The following is an 18497-nucleotide window of genomic DNA, read 5'->3' on the forward strand; positions in this document are numbered from 1 at the left end:
TGCACATTTCCCAGAGTCACTACCTTTCGTAGCAGCAGCTCAATGATTGCTTTGGCTACTTGCATCACAGCAGCCCCCACAGTAGATTTGCCCACTCGAAATTGATTCTCGACTGACCGGTAGCTGACTGGCATTGCAAGCTTCCACAGGGCTATCGCCACGCGCTTCTCAACTGTGAGGGCTGCTCTCACCTTGGTATTCTGGCGCTTCAAGGCAGGGGAAAGCAAGTCACAAGGTTCCATGAAAGTGCCCTTACACATGCGAAAGTTTTGCAGCCACTGGGAATCATCCCACACCTGCAACACTATGCGGTCCCATGAGTCTGTGCTTGTTTCCTGGGCCCAGAATCGGCGTTCCACGGCTAGAACCTGCTCCATTAACAACATGATCTCCAAAGCACCGGGGCCCGCAGTTTGAGAGAATTCTGTGTCCATGTCCTCGTCCTCATCAGTCTTGTTGCCGTGCTGCCGTCGCCGCCTCCTCCTTGCCTCGTTTTTCTGGTCCTGGTTCAGCATAAACTGCACGAGAACGCGCAAGGTGTTTACAATGTTCTTTCACTGCTGTCTTGAACTGAGCGGGCTCCGTGCTTGCCGTGGTATGGCGTCTGCAGTGTTCACCCAGGAAAAAAGGCGCGAAATGGTTGTCTGCTGTTGCTTTCATGGAGGGAGGGGTGAGGCTGTACCCAGAACCACCTGCAACAATGTTTTTTGCCCCATTAGGCACTGGGATCTCAACCCAGAATTCCAATGGGCGGGGGAGACTGCGGGAACTATGGGATAGCTATGGGATAACTACCCACAGTGCAACGCTCCGGAAATCGACGCTAGTCCCGGTACATGGACGCACACCGCCGAATTAATGTGCTTATTGTGGCCACATACATTCGACTTTATACAATCTGTTTCCAAAATTCGAATTCTGTAAATTCGGATTAATCCCGTAGTGTAGACATACCCCTAGGCTTGAAGGCAGCCTCTGGAAAGGTAGCAATACACCATTTTTGTTCAGAGTATTCTCCTTTTGTGGATACTCAGGCCAAGTCTACACTAGAAACTTTTGCTTGGTATAGCAATGCTGGTGAGAGGAGAGTGTGAATTTTTGATGACATTTCAATACCAGCAGAAGTCCTAAGGTAGACACAGTAATAACAGCATATAAATTTTTTTGGTGGTATAGATTATTTCACTTGCCAAACCCATTATAAGCTATACTGACAAAAGCACATTTTGCTAATACAAGCTGCATCTACACTAGGAAGATTTGCCAGTGCACCTATACTGGCAACACTTAAGTGTAGACTAGACCTAAAATTGTGTAAACCACATACTTTTCATGGCTTGCATGAAGTACAAATGTGGGGAAAAATGGCCTTCTGTTTTCATCATTTTATATAATATCTGTAATATTACATTAATATTTAAAATATTTAATATTTAATCTTTAAAACTGATTTCAGTTACAGTAAAATATTAAAAATTATCAGAAACCTGTAACAATTTAGCAAACTCTCCTGGTGTGACAGTTTATTAGCTAATTGGTTAAGTACTGTAGTTTAAAAAATAATAATTTTAGTTACCCGACAGTAACTGTGTTCAAGAGACCTACCCTCCTGCCCCACACAGTGAGTGCTTATCCTGTGAAATCCGCAACACACACTAGCCCTGGATGTACTCTGCTTCTTTTCAGAGCAGCCTCGAATTCTGCCATCATGCACATCTCTCCCAAATTAACATGTGGAATCCTGCCCTGGCCAGTACGAATCCTGAAGCTGTGGATGCACTGGCCAGCTTCCAAATTGCCCTGTCAGTGACAGCTGTGACAAGATCTGGCTGTTAATTAAGGCACTGAGTTCAGGTCCCACTCAGTTAATCTCCAGGGCAGAGCCTCTATACTAATATTGTGGTTCAAATGTGTGCAACTTTGTGGTAATGTTTTCAGATAACAGGAATAACATATAGAAAGAGTATCATATTATATTGTCATTATCTATATAGATCTCACAGAAATCTTGATATAAAGATATTATTCTAGTTTGTGTCTCTATAATGTGGGATATTTTTTAATATTGCATCTGATCCAGGGAGAAAAAAAACAAAAACAAAAAACAAAAATATCCAGCACCCATGACAAGATTTCTCAGTTGAGGGACCACCACCAATAAATTCTGAGAAACTGGATTTATTTAAAAAAAAAAAAAATCAGTGATGCAATACAATTAATTTGCCAATCCAGAATATAGGGCCCAATTGAATGAGAGATGTCTTTCCATTGTCTTGTGTGTGTATTGGATCAGATCCAGAGTTTCCAGACAGAATTGTCAGATATTAAACTGGTAAGAGATCCTACACTTGATCTTCTTAATTCTCATGTGTCACTTGCCTCACTGACCATTCTGCTCAGTCTGCAGGTGCGATTCATTTGACTCAGCAGATGAATTAAAATTTATAAGAATTCCATGCTGGAGCACTAGAGATGGTAGGATTCTTAAAAATTTCAGTTCCCCGCTGACTATAAGAACAGAAAGGGTAGAAATGAACAGATGGTACAATATGTACATCTACCAAAATACACACACACACGAAATCAAAACAAAACTGGACAATGTAATTTAAAAATAGACTTATTTTTAGCAACAGTTTTTTGATCTACTGCATTTTAACATGCAGCACCTGGTAAAGAGGTGGGATGTTTTGGGGGTGGGGGACATTCAATACAATTATATGCGTGATATTAGCTGATATCATGCAATTAACTTCCAGCACCTTGGGGTAAATTTTCATTACAGAACATACGGTTTAGCTACCTGATTATTTTTGTGCCAGCAATGTAAGATGGGGTGCTGGAAAGAGTTATTTGAAGTACAATAGGGTACTACATTAACTAATCATCATTTGAGACCACATATTCCCTTAGAGAAGATTTTTGACTAACTATACACAGTGTAACACATCAAGTATAGACATTGATTAAGACTGCCCTAATTTAAAGAAAATGTATTACTTACTTGGAGCCTTTGGGAAAAATATATTAAATCTAACTGGAGGGTCACACACTTTGTTGCTTTTCTAGGCTGAGATAGACAACCAGAGAAATGCTGTTGAGTTCAGTACGAAAACCTACGTATTTGTGTGGATAAAGAATGGGCAGCAGACACCAAGAGCCATTTGTGATTTATTACAGTTAATTAAGGAGATGAAATTTGAACTCCTTTTGTGTGTTGAAAAAAATCTTCAAGTTTTAAGGCCTTTGCATAGACTATCTATTGAAAACTGAAGCTCTATTATTGGGCTTTTAATCTAATGGGGATTTTTATTATTATCATGTTCCAATAGGATAATGACAACATTCCTTGATTTGGAGCCAAATCCCATGACATGCTGAGCACCTTCAATTCCTATAACATAAGGGCTCAAACCTGTTCTTATAGAATTTAATGGCCAAGCTGCCATTATCTCCAATGTTAGCAGGACTGGGCCCATAGTGATTTGTTAAACTAGAAGATTTAGGAAGGAAAAAATGCAAAAATGACACAAACCTGAAGCATGAAAAAATTGGACTACAGCTGATAAAAGTATGGAATTTCTATCCCATAGGAAATTAATACTTTAACATTTGTTTTCATCCCAAATCTGAATTCAGAGTTGAAATATCAAAACTTTTCATGGAAGAAGTTCTGAAAGATGCATATTCAGAAATATGTGTTTCTTTTCAACATTTGATTGAAAACAAAAGATGGACATTCCCAAATGAAAATATTTCAGTTCATTAATGTGGATCTGTCCCAGAACATCAATCTCTGAATTTTTTTCACCTGCCACATTCCAGGAGGCATTGTGGTGGCTCAGCCATAGGGAGACACACTGGTGCATCACGGGAGATGTAGTTGAACTGAGGCTCAGATCCCAGAAAAGAAAACGTGGTCAGAAGGGACCTGGAACTACAACTTCAATGTGGAACCATGGCCGATCAGAATGACAGAGAGATTAACGTTTACCGGACCTGAAACTAAATATATCTGCTAGTGGATCTGATCTGGCAAGTTTCCTCTCACGTGTAAAATCCTGGATTCAACTTCTTATAAATCCATTCCAGCAAGGCACTTGTGTAAGAACATATTACTTTAAGCATGTTAGAGATGAAGTGGGTGAGGTAATACCTTTTTTGGATCAACTAACGTTGGTGAGAGAGACAAAGACATTTCCTGTAAGGCTTATTCAGATAAAACTCCTACTGTGATATGGTCAAGCCCTCACAGAGGGCCATACTGCCCCTTCCTACCAATTCCACACCAGTGTTGTAGACGCTTATGATTTTATAGCAAGCTTCACAATATTTGGTGTTTGCTTTAAAACCCCAGCACCTAGAGTCAGGTGATTATGTAAATATCAGAGGGGTAGCCATGTTAGTCTGGATCTGTAAAAAGCAACGAAGAGTCCTGTGGCACCTTATAGACTAACAGCTGTTACTTTATAAGGTGCCACAGGACTCTTCGTTGCTTTTTACAGATCCAGACTAACATGGCTACCCCTCTGATATTTACATAATCACCTGACTCTAGGTGCTGGGGTTTTAAAGCAAACACCAAATATTGTGAAGCTTGCTATAAAATCATAAGCGTCTACAACACTGGTGTGGAATTGGTAGGAAGGGGCAGTATGGCCCTCTGTGAGGGCTTGACCATATCACAGTAGGAGTTTTATCTGAATAAGCCTTACAGGAAATGTCTTTGTCTCTCTCACCAACGTTAGTTGATCCAAAAAAGGTATTACCTCACCCACTTCATCTCTAACATGCTTAAAGTAATATGTTCTTACACAAGTGCCTTGCTGNGACCCTGCGCCCCCAGCCGGCGCTTCCCCAGCGCAGCTGGAGCCCGGGAGGGGCGCAGGGTCTGGGGGCTGCCCGGCAAACCCTGAAGCCGGTAGCACTGGGGCAGCCCTGTCCTCCTGGCTGAGAGTGGGAGGGAGGAGGGGGCGGAGTCGGGGCGGGGCTAGGGGTGGGGAAATGGGGGCAGGGCCCGGGCCCGTGGAGGGTCCTCTTTTTTTATTTATGAGATATGGTAACCCTAGTTAAACATCTAAGTGGTATTAATGGTGGAGGCAAAATTGCACCCAGCAATTGCAGGCACAAAAATGAAGCCAGGTTTGAAAAGTCTGCCCTGCAGTATTTAAGATGCCTGAAATACACTGTGCTAACCTATGTTATGCTATCATTTCTTTCCTCCCCTGATGTCCTAATGAACAGATTACCATGACAACTTTTTTTTTTTCAGCACAGTGTTGACAAAGCAATGCTAAATTACTCTCTAATAGCAGTGTTTAGTTATGCCTCACTTTTGCTAAGTAGGCTTGTATGGCTTGAAAGTTAACCTGTAAGTCAAGCAGATGTGAAACACTTAATTGAAGTATTTTTCTTTTTCTATCTTTTAAAACATAGCTCTACTCTATGACAAGAAACAAATTTAAACACCCCCATGATTCTGGCTTTTCACAGAATAAGTTATTCTAATATTCATTAGAAGAAAAAACATAGACAGAAAAATAGTATCCCATATATTTTTCATTATGAAATAAGAGAAAGAATAATTATTGCATAGGAAGCTCCATGGGTTTAGATAGAGTACAAATCTTCTAGAGTAAAATGTGTTCAATTCTCTACTGTCTGAGATCTTATGTAGCATCAGATGTCCCATCTCTTTTCATTTCACTTATTGACAAGACACAATCATGCATTCAGTGCAGTCATTTTACTATTGTGTTGCTCTTATGAAAAATTAGTTAATCTGAAATGATTCTTAGTGAGCCTTAACAGAGGCCATATTTTGTTAAATGAGAGAGAAGATAGGAACACTCCCTTCCCGGACCACTTTAAATTATTTTTAAATTAGATTAAGTGCCACTTGGACCTATATTTAGCATTAATAGGTGTGATATTAAAGCTTGTTCTATATGTAAGCATGGAGACCGAAAATTCATTGGGGAGTCTAGGTGTTCTCTCAGCACTTTCCATGTCAATACCACTTGAAAGACCTGTAAAATATACTAAGGGAATAGGGATTGTTTTAATGAACTCTTTGGAGAGTTCACTAAAAGGCCAAGTTTTACTGCATGCTCAAGCCCCTTTTTCCTATTTAAAGCCAATTCTTTCTTATTGCATTCCAGAGATGGGGACTTTGCATCTTTTTCTTCTCACTTTATTCCACTCTTGTGATAGTGGATCCAAGTCTAAGAGGTGGTGAGAATTCTCAATTTCAGTGGAAGTTCAGGGAGCAAAAGATCTCACAGGAGATATTCAGAACCATGCAGGGCTTATTGTTTGCAGCATGGGCATCAAAAGTAGTGACTCAGTTATGTCAGCTTATCCAGACTCCTGCAATATCATTCTACTCCCACTTCTGTTTTATAATGTGGAAATGCGATCAAATTAAAACCTCACAATTTTTGTCCTTATTGCCTAAGCATGTGCTCCAAATAAACAGATGAACTGACATTAAAAGCCATTGCTAATGCTCAGCTGTGTCTAACGAGCAAGGCAGGTCAACTTTTAAAGTGCTCTATGTGGTAGTAAATATAAGTTTCTCATTTAGAGAACTTTACTATAATGAATAGCTTGGAAGCAGATGAGCCTAAAATGCAGTCACAAAGAAGTTTATGAAAATATTGACAGGTTATTGCATTAGTAGAGGGAATGGGGAATAAGTGAGTATTCTGGAACCTCTTGACCCTTTTTATTTCATTTAAAATGTTTTATGGGACAAAGCTGACCTCATCACTACATCTACAGAATTGCACAAGCAGAATATTCCATATCAATAGAAGGATCTGTGCATAGGAGGTTGCATAGGGGGGTAAGGGAAATAAGTGAGGACAGCAGGGTTGCCTGAGGGCCTGGAGGGAGGAAAATAATTTCTCCCACTCATGTGAAGAGACCACCCCTAATCCCCAACCAGCCCATTCATTTTCACTTGCAGTGAACTCGTCAGGACTAGAACTGGGACCCTTCAACTCCAAAGCACCACTTGAACTAAAGTAGCAACTTCATTATCTGGTAAGAGCAGCATGCTTGTATCTGTGTGGATCATCCATAAGAGAGAGACAATCATACACTTAAAAAACATAACATTTTACAATACACTGTTTAGGACTATTATTCACTTGTTTAAATCAATATTGGTGGAATAAATAATAGTCACAGTTTGTATGTGATGTATCAAATTAATGAATATGCTCCATCAACAGACCCCAACTAATCTATGGCAGCAATTAGCTGACAGGCACTATTCTCAGAGCAAGAGAAAAAACGGCACAGAGATCAACTTGTTCTGAAGATATTAAAGGGATATTGTCAGTAAGTGACTGAGGTTTCATTTGTTTGTTTTTAACAAACTGTAAAGTACAGGTTTTTTTAAATAGCATGGTTTCTTGAACTTTGACTTAAAATAATTCCCAGTCTCTTTCACATTCAGATCCTTGAGATCTTTAGTTCAGTCTATTTCCCTAATTCCTTTAATTTTTTTAAGTTTGCCCTTTTGAAATCAAGAACCCTAGTTGCAGGCCTATTCGTGTTTATCCTTCCATTTAGTATAAATTGAATTAACTCATGCTCACTCAAATCAAGATTGTCCTCTACAACCAGTTTTTCTATAAGGTCCTCTCTGCTGACCAATACTGCATCTAAAATGGCATTGCCTCTTGTTAGTTTGGTGACTATTTGGTGAAGAAATTTGTCTTCTATCACCACCAGGAATATCTGGGCCTCACCATTATTTGTAGCTCTTGTCCTCCAATCTACATCTGAGAAATTAAAGTGTCCCATAATCACACATTTCACAATAGTATTTATTTCATTAAAAATATTATCCAGCTCTCTATCCATATCCAAATCAGATCCTGGCTGTCTGCACCAGACCCCAAGCAGTATCCCAGTGGAGTCTGTTACCTTTCTTCCCCAAAGTGATTTTGACTGAAATAGATTCGCTTTTTTCCAGTCCATCACTTCTACAGTCTACCTCGTCATTAATATGCAATGCTATTCTACCACCATTATCTTCATTTCTGTCTTTCCTGACCAGCATGTACACTTCAATACCTGTATTCCAGTCATAACTGCTATTCTACCATGTTCCTTTTATCCCTATAATATCTGATTTCAATTCCTGTGCCAGAAATTCTAGTTCCTCCATTTTGTTATCCAGGCTCCTGGTATCGGTGTACAGACATCTTAGTTGTTTCTACCTTCATCCTGTGATCAGATAAGGCTCCATTATTTTGGTAAAAGGACCTCTCCGTGCATAAGAAACACACTTTTCTTACAGTAGCACAAGCTAGGAACATGCTCCTTGTTCAACTACATGCAGAGAAAACAAGGGAAAACAAACAAACAAACACTGACTAAACAGAAGTACAGGAGGGGTAAGAATCGCTCCAAGCAATAATACTGAGTAACCCATTTAACCCCTTGATGACAACTTTACTACAATTAAAGTGATTTAATTTTAACATTACTTCTTTGAAAGCTTTGCAGAATTCTTCCCATCTTGATAGCTTGTATCATAGACTCTGAATACCTGGATCAAATGCCATCACTAAATAGCCAAAATAAATAATTTCTGCTTAGCTTTCTCATTGCTCTTGTATTGGCATGGAGAACTACCACATCTCTGGCTGAGCACCGTAGAAGTCGTGTGTGTGTGGGGGGGGTGGGGGGGAGGGGAACAACAGTGAAACAAAAACAGCTTGGAGTGAGACGCAGATAATTATTTGCTGAGTCAAGCTCACAACAGTGGGGGACAACAGCTATAACAACAAAGGTCCTTCCAGACTGGATCATCCTTCAGTTGTTGGGTGAAACAAAAATGTCATGTCACTTGCCTACTTAGATGAGAAATGCAAATCAAGTTTCATTTCAATCAGCTGTGTTCACAGTTTTACACATTTGTCAAATCAAATAAATTAATGGAGACAGAAAAACTAAAACAGCAAACACATTCAAATAAATGTATCTGCAATACAGCTGGGCTGAGCCGAAGACAATACATTTTCACTAGGTAAATATGGACAAAGCTGAGCAATGCTTTTTTCCTTGCTATTTCTCTCTTTTTCAAATATTACTTTAATAACTGAGTTAATCTATAGTCTTGCCATGCTATTGAAGACTCTGCAGAACAGAAACACATGAAGCAACAGCAGCTGAGTGATAACAACACAGGATTGTCACATCTACAATTTCATGCCACAGAAACAAAATTGCTCATTTAAAGCAATGTGGTAATCCATTACTCAGGACTCCCTCACAGCTCTTTTGTGCCATTACTTATTTCATATATACTGTTTAGTATTTTTTCACAAAGCAGCCTTAGATGAACTCTGTTCCCTCTGAATCTCCTCACTTCTAGCTGATGACCTCATTTTTCTTGTTAGTAGAGGGAAGTTTTAATTTACGTATGTGCAGGGGGGAAAGCCCCACAAGTTAACAAACTGGTTAAAATTCTCTTTTTTTAGGACCTGGTTCAGAGCATTTAAACCTGTGCTTCAGTCTCATTCACTTGCATGGGACATAAGCATGCATCTAAGTGCTCTGCTGAATATGGGAGGATGGGGGTGTCGAATGAGAATTCTCAGATGTTTCAACTCATCCTTATGGGAAAAAAAAATCTGTTTGTGGGTTCATTTGTTGACTTCTTCTCCATGGTACTGTTGCTTTAATGTATGTAACCTGATCATTATGGTTGGACACCAGTACTTCTATGGGTCACTTCTATCACGGGAAACAGCTCTTGAGTAATTTCTTCCATGTAGCCAGCACAAGCACAGGTTGGTATTTCTAAAGCTACCTTAGGGATTTGGATGGCTATCTAAATCCCTTACATGTCTTTAAAAATCCTACCCAAAATGATTATTTTAATCAGACAGTTCTTTTTCTCCTTATCCTGCCAGAATCATTCTTGCTTAAACATACTTATTCAAGCAAATGAGGAATATTTCAGACTCTGTTTACAATATAGTATGTTTGAAATCCCAACTCTTGCAGTGTAAAATGGCGTTGAGTGCCTAAGGATGTTACCTCTTATCTTTGCAAAATTCCCTTTCAGAACCTTAGTGGTCAGCAGGAGCCATGGAGAAGGCGCTTCCACTTTAAAATCCTAATTTCCATTTAGGCACACAGCACTCATGGTGTCTGAAATATTGGGATTCACTGACAAAAGGCCATGAGAAACGGTAAGGAGCCAGGTGGAGATTCTGACTCTGGTCCCTTCCTCTTATGTGATTGGTATAAACATGGTATTCCATGTCCCATGGAAGAGGATGAGTGAATGAAAACAGGAAAAAGGATTGAAGGCAAAAAATAAATGAGGAACAAAAACAGGGAAGAGCGAGTGAAGTGAAAGAGGAAATATGTGAAAGATGTGTGGTAGAGTAGGAGGAAGGGACTATGTTTGTAAGTATTAGACTTGTGCTCTGATAGACAGTTATTCTTCATACAGCCATTAGCCACGAGGGCGTTTTGACGACACATGACACCAGTTATGTTCTGGAACATTTTGCATTGTATACTGACAGAGGGTTAGCTCTAAACTACTGAGATACTTTAAGCAAAAGATGACATTTTCAGAACAGAGAATCCCTTTTGAAACTTCAGGGAAGTGATAAGCAGCAACAAGTGTCATCAATATCACCATTTGGTGTACATGTTACAAGTGGAGGAAAATCCATCCCAGGGTACTATGCTATGATGAGAGCCTCCATGGCTTATTATTAGCAGTAGCACTATATCAAATTGTTCCTAGTAAAGTGCAGTCAACAGGACTGAATACATAAGAATAGAACCAACTCTTGGGGAAAACAAAACAAGGCATTAAACATTTAGTCCACCTGAGGTCTTGTTTAATGCTACAGTAGCTACAATGTTAATACTTGACATTGTCCTATCACATGAAGAGAGAAAGTTTCTAGGAGATTATTGCAACTGCTGTGCAGGGATCAAGAAATATTTTTGCCACAAATGCTGTCCCCAGATCACTTTACTATGGTGCAAGCTACTGTGCGAGTTCCCTTGGCCAGCTCTGAGGACAAGATAAGTTCCACTGTTGCATGTGTGTTACTTGCCATTTGGTCACCTTTGGCAGTACCTAGATTAGAGGCAGTCATAGAATATAAATAGACCATCTCCTCTCCCTGAGATTTGACATTGGCCAATAGTGTCAACACAAGATAGCAATGGCTGAGTGGAATTGTTCATGTTCTCCCTCACACCCTGCACCAACTTAAAGGGTCACTAATGCCTCGGGACTCACCCCTGTGGCACCTCCTGCTGGTCTCTCAGGTAATTAGCTCATCCAGCTTCTGGAGCACCCTCTGCAGGCCGGTGATCCACCTTACTGCTGGCCCCCGTGTCCCTCCCAGGACCCTGGTGCCCCTTTCTCTGGGGTGCTGCTCCCAGCAGTACCCCCACAGTTTCAGGGTCTCCCCACCCAAGAGAACCCCCACCTTGCCTCACTGTAAGGCTACTGCCAATCAGCAACTAGCCCCCATGCCCTTGGGCAGACTGCAGTGTATGCCACTCATCGCTGGCAAGGGGGGTTTGGACCTGCTGCCTTTGCCTACCCCTGGGCTGCCCTCTGCAACCCCCAGTACCTATTAGTCTTATACTAGGCCACAGCCTGGGGCTTTCCAGGCTGGAGCTCCCCAGCCCTGCTCCACTCAGGAACCCTGTCTCTAGCTCCCTACAGCCAGACCTGTCCCCCTTTACAGCTAAAGAGAGAGACTATTGAGTGCCTGGCTCCCATCCTCTTATATAGGGGCCAGCTGGGCTCTGTTTGGGGCGTGGCCGCAGCTCCGCCTGCTTCCCCCAATCAGCCCAGTGCTTATTTTCTCCTGCCACAGCCCTTTCCTAGGGCTGTTTTAAGCCCCTTAGGGCAGGAGCAGGAGCAGGTGTCTGTGTCCGTGTCCACCCTGCTACAGTCACCATCAGCTTAAATGCTCACTTACATTTTAAACATGAAATGACTGTAACTGAAAGATGAGGGGAAAATATCATTTTCTAGTTTTCCCCTAGTTTGTTACTTTGTGCATTTGACAGCACAAGCTTAGGGAGGCAGTAGGAGTGGCTGACTAGCTCCTCTGAGTTCATAGCCTTAAAGAATTCAGCCAATAGGTTGCGTGAGGTGCCTGATGGTAGATTTGTCCATGTAGCATGCTTTGAATACTGCCTCCACTTGGTGGAAAACATTTTTTACCCTCATGACTTGAAGATAATTAGATAACATGGTATTGGTGCATTACACATGCCTTCAGTAGAAACAACAAAAATAAATGGGTAACATCAATAAAGCCTTTTTAGGCATTAGTAATGACTTCAGTTATTGCAGGGGAAAATGCAAATTTTGATTTTCCATGGCAGGTTAAAAGTTTCTTTAATGGTAAAGAACCTGAAAATTGCTATCATTATAATTAATAACCTCTAACCTCTTCTGGAATTATTTTGCTGCTTGTTTTTTTGTTTTGCTTGCAGGCTATCTTCACTGGGTGACATATAGTGGCAAATATAATGCATGCATTCTACAATCTTTGGCAAACTAAATCTTGTTTCATATTAGATATATTTAAGGCACTTGCTAAATCCAAGCAGTTATCACTGTAGCATCACATACTTAAGTTATCTACCTCCATCAGTAGATGTAAATCATCCACAGCCATCATGGACTTCATTGGAACAGGAACTTGAACTGGAGGCCTTGTTAGAGATTTCTCAAATGCTTTCTTGTGATCAAATGTAAGGTTTCTTTCAAAGGCCAAAGACTTGTTTAATTATCCTTTCATCTCTAAACTCAAGGTCCAAGTAAACTGTTCTTGTCTTAATAATTGCCAGGCTTTAAAATTCACTTCAGGAAGATTAAGAAAAGGTCAATAAATCAAAGTCTTTCTTCAGCCTGTGTGTTCTAACATCTGCACACTCATGTTTAACAGCAGGTGTATAATAGTTCATTCGGGGTTGCTATTAGTAAGTCCCATTCCTCCTTTGTTATTATTGCCAACTGTTCATTAATTGAAAAAGCATTCCAAAATAACACTTGATGGTATAACTTTACATTTTAAGGGCTCATCCCATCTGTTTGCATTAGGAGACCTCAAATGGCCTCAGTCAATAATTCAGCTCTTCAGAGCCCTCTCTGTCAACATATCCTGACAGAGCTGTAAGAGAAACCATTAGAGAAAGGAATTTCATGCTACTGGCCCTTTTTGTTTTATGACCATTTTAAAGACATATTTTTAGGTCACACAAAAATACTGAGTTGCAGTTTTTGCAGTACAAAATTTACTTTGCTTCTGAGCACTTGTGATTAATGCTACATCTATACTTGCAAGCATTTACAGGTAGCTGTCCGTGTACTGTTAGCACATATAGCCATGCAGAGTACATAGGTGCTGGAACTAGAGATGCGGCAGTACCCAGTGGCTTGAAGTGGTTTCCCTCATATCCAGAGCTTACAGTTTAGTTCAATGGCTCTCAGCACCCCCATTATACAAATTGTTCCAGCACCTCTGGCAGAGTATCCACATATACAGTGCTGGGCATGGGCACATGCATGTACCTGCATCCACACTGTCCATTGTTGGTATGTGATGTTAGTGCTACCTTTTCAGGGGTGGTGTCCCAAAGTTCTGTGCATCACAGGAGACACTCCACAAACTGACTTGTGGTGTGTTGCTGGAATAATCTTCTGCCTTCATACATTTGACAATGACAGCTCCCACTCACCTCTCCATCCTGCTACATTACATGGACCAAGTCCTGGATGATCTAGTTTGGCTCCTGCTATTTGTTGCAGGAAAAAAAAAAAACATTCATGAGGTGCACTATTTGATCCGCTAAATACTTGATGGGATTGGGCCAGAACTTTGATATGCTGAAAACAGCCAACTGAGATGCTGAGTGACAATCCATTGTGGTCCCATGGAAAAGGTCAGCATACTGGTATTGCAAATGGTATGTTCATGGGTGAATTGCTGCTTCTGGTCCAGAAGAACCAGCATGGTGTGCAGGGATCACATTGTTTTGGAAACCTGGGGTGACAACCAGTGGCTTCAGAACTTCCAAATGAGGAAGAAGATCTTCATGGAGCTGTGCACCAACTCTCCAGTGCCAGACAACTTGTTTTCAGAAACGTATACTGGTGCAGAAGTGGGTGGCTATTACCTTTTGAAAGCTGGCAACACCTGACAGCTAATGGTCAACTGCACACCAGTTCAGGGTTGTGGAGGTGGTTGTATAGGTTTGCCAGCCAAATTAATATTGTCATCTACCCATGCGTGGTTGCCATAACTCAAGTATCAGAAATCAGTGGACCACAATGTGATGGGTTCGGTCACAGAGACCCCCTTGGGACTGTCACCTGACGTACTGAATTTACCTATGAGCCCATTTTCCCTGCCAGCTTGGGACTCCAGAACCCTGCCTTGTTGAGCCAGACATGCTAGCTTGCTGCAACACAGACCCGGGTTTGGTCCATGCCCCCAAAGCTGCAGACTTTAACCAAAAACTGCTCAGGTCACCTATCTCCAGCACCCAGACACCCAGCTCCCAGTGGGATCCAAAGCTTTGTAATGATACCTTACAAGAGACTTTTTGCATAAAGCATATTTCAGTTACATTATATTCACACTCATAAGCATATTTCCATAAAATATATGGAGTGCAACATCACACACAGGAAAGAATTCATGACACTAGGGTGTTCAGGATTGTATGTGAGAGGGAAGAAGGGATTTTACTCCCCCAAAGTGGTATGATTCTATACAGAGTTTCTGTGCCTATCATGATTTTGGGATAACCACTTGTAACTTGGCTCATGAAGCGTACCCAAACAATAAGCCAGCCAAAAGAAAATTCAACTACAGACTGAGTAGTTGCAGAATGATTGTTGAGTGTGTGTCTGGGCAGCTAAAAAGCTCATTGGCGATGCCTGGACACCCAGCTGGATGCCATATGGCCAGCTCTGTTCACATAATTGCAGCATGCTGTGCCCTTCGTAATATATGTAAAGGTGAATATTTTTGTATAGAGTGAGCACAGAGCAGGTTTGTACATATAGCCAGATCCCACCATGGTCACACCAGTCCTGCTTCCAAGCAGGCAAGGGAAATCCAGGATGCCACATGATCACACATCCTTGAACAGCAGGTAATTTCTGTGACTGTGCTGAGGGAAATGTCAGACTATGCAACCGCAAGAAAGATGCAAGATGATATTGGCACTTAGTTGTGTGCCCACATACCTATGAGTTTTGATCCCCTGCAGTCAACAGTTACAGCTATTGACCACAGACAATTGCGTGAGTTCCTCTGAGGTTAACAACTTTGGTTACGGGTTTGTGCTGTGGATGATTTTGGTGCAGCCTCATTCCCATTATTCCACAATGTTTTTGTTTTATGTTCTCACCTGTGTTAAGTGCTTTACTGGGTGCAGTTTTAAATGACTTAAACTAGCTCTGTAAGGGGTTGGAGGGGCTTTAGAATTTTTTTTAAAGTACACTGTTCTCTGCTAGTGGTGGTTACAGCATGTATTGTCTATTTAGCATGACTACACCCAAGGTTGTGAGTGGTGAAAGGTTGGTGGGGGTGTTTATTGTTTCATGTTTTCACTGCAAATTTAATTTTTTTCCTTTTTCTATACAGTGAAAGCCAAAAAAAAAAAGAGGACTATATAACCTTTTCTTGTGTTTTTAATTCTGCCACTGGGACCAGTTTGTTCTGAACACAGTTTCCTGCCCTTATCTCTCTGCTGTTTCCACCCGCTCCTTTCCTTTCCACCCATTCATGCAGCCCCACAAATATTACTGCCACTGTGGTAGCTGAGGAATGCACAGACACAGGGGAACAATAGTAATTCATTAATAATCTTTGTTGTACCTTCTCCTAAATGCTAATAGTGATTCATGGGATTTTGATAAAGTAGTTTTACAGACGTGTCTTGCTTGGGGACCATTTTTCAGTGGAATGGAGCAAGGGCTGGGCTTCAGATATGTAGTTTCAGACCAAGAGGGCATATTGAAGGACCATCATAAAAATAGCTTTCCAGCATAGGGCCCTGGTTCTAACTATGGTTTGGGGCCCTCCTGGGGGTGAGGATTAGAATGCTTCCCTCCGCCAGCCTCTGAAGTCTCCCACTACAGGCTTCCGTGGGAAAAGTCATGGAGGACTGTGCACTCCAACCACACCGTGATGATCTGGGTGTGCTCAGTGGACCAGGTGGCCCTAGAAACATGGCCATGTTACCTGTACTGACTAGAGTACAGTGGAAAAACTGTTCTGAAGTAGTCAGTGCAGCTCATTACTAGTGCAGACAACAGGAGACCAAGGACCTTTATACATTGTGTAAATGTCAGGCAGGAAAGGATTCAATGCATTGTGGGAATGAGACCTGGTACATGTTTTGTCCATCCACACTTCACTGCAGCGTGGGGGTTCATATGTCACACCATCACATACAGACCTTTGTACCTCAGTAAAATCCCATTTTCTTCAGATGAAGGACTGGAAACTGTTGGCTAACTCTACAGTTATTGTGGAAAAAAGGTTCTCTTAAGAAGGAACTTGAATAAGGAGACAAAGGTGTCCCTGAGGGTGCTGTTACAGTGAAGTGTCAGCTATAGCAGCTCTAAGGTTGCTCTTATTTACTCCAGCGGCCAAACTGTTTTCTGTCTGCTCTTAGAATCATGGAGTGTAAAGGCAGATATAAGTTTTGTCCTTCATACAGATTCTGGCAGAGCTTGGCCAGACTCAAGCATCTGGGCCTCCAATTCTTTAATAAATGTTTGTTTTTAAACTATAAGTCATTATACTGATTCTTACATTCTAGGTATTACAGGACATGGAGGAAAAGTACTGAGCTTGTAGAGGCAATTTAGATCCTATTTATGAATTAGAAGATAAGGAAAGCTTAGACACATCATGATGTAGCAATATGTGCATTGGCTGGTACAACAGTCCTCAGACTGAGTGACTATGGCTGGTGTCGCACCAGGCATTGTAGAGTGATGTTCCCAAATCTAGCTCAGTCTGCAACTCCAACAAATCTCTGGGGTGTCCCTGCAGGCAATGCCAGGTAGGGTCAACGGATGGTGCGCATCCTTTTGGGCACCGAACAGCACTGTGTGATGGGTGTTTTTGTCAATCCTGGCAACATAGCCAAAGGCCATGCAACATCACTTTTGAACATGGTGAATGATTGGAAACAGGCCAGATATCTGCAATATAATGGCATTTTGCACAAAGTGAAACTCCTTTATGCTCAGGATTCGGTGCTGACCTCATACACTGAATGCCTCTAGCCACATTAAGTGTCCCTGGAAGAGGGTCCAGGGTTCTGACCCATATAGCAACACCAGTAGTACATAGATTTGACATATCCTGAACTTTGTCTCAGCATCAAGAGGTTTTTGCATTCACAGAGAAGACATGGACTTCATGCAGGAGGCAGTGAAACCTAATTAGAGTACATCTGGTTTGCTGACACTATTTGAATTCTCTGCAGAGTATGTTGAACTCTGTGCTCTTCCGTTTACTCAATGCCGTCTACACTAGGGGTTGTGGTGGCCCAGCTCCAGGGTTCTGGACCTTGTCTAACATGAGATGTTCAACCCCATAGTGTAGGTAGAATCTTGGAAAACTTGACATTCTCGGGCTTCTCCACCCACAAGGCAGCATTGTTAGCATAGTCTTGGTCAGTGAACACTTGTTGATCAACCTTAATTCCAACACGTAGAGCAGAAAGTCCTAATATCCAGTTGATGGCTCAACAGAATAGTACCAGGGTGAGAATACATCCCTGCGGTTGTACAGAAATGTGGCAAAACCCATGAACCAACATGCACTCAGTGGTGACAGTGTGAAGATCACACACCAAGTTTAGTGAAACATCTGGTAAGCCAACTTAGATAATGGGGTGTACACACTGTTTATATTGCTCTTATTTTTCCTATCAGTGTTTAAGTCAGTCATTTTTACCTTATAATTTTCTAAAGTGTATTTGTATGGGAAAAATAACTTCAAATGAGAACTTCTTGCAGTCTTTGAAAAGGGATTGTTAAATGTTCTCAATAATGAAACAGTACATTGAGTTTTTCATTCCTTCTAACCTTATCAGTGGTTGCCAGAGTAGAGAATTGGAATAGTCACTGCATCTGTCAACAGAACAGCAAAGCAGACCTGAGACAGTTTCATTAGGTTGAGCTTAATAGACACTGAAGACTTTGCTTAATTTTTTCCTCATGATGTACATTTTATGCATTTGCCAGAAGTCTGAGTAATCTAGATAAAGTATGATTTCTGCCAGCAACAGAGTTTGACAAACTTGCTGAAGTGCAAATGGCTCAACTCCTGTCTTTAAGAGTCTTCATATACATAAGACTAGTGACAATTAGTGGTAAAGTAATATAATATAGATACACAGCCATATATATCTGTTTCCTACATGGCACTCTAGGAATCTAGACCATT

The sequence above is a fragment of the Trachemys scripta genome, chromosome 5 (genome assembly GCF_013100865.1).
Source record: "Trachemys scripta elegans isolate TJP31775 chromosome 5, CAS_Tse_1.0, whole genome shotgun sequence".
NCBI lineage: Eukaryota > Metazoa > Chordata > Testudines > Emydidae > Trachemys > Trachemys scripta.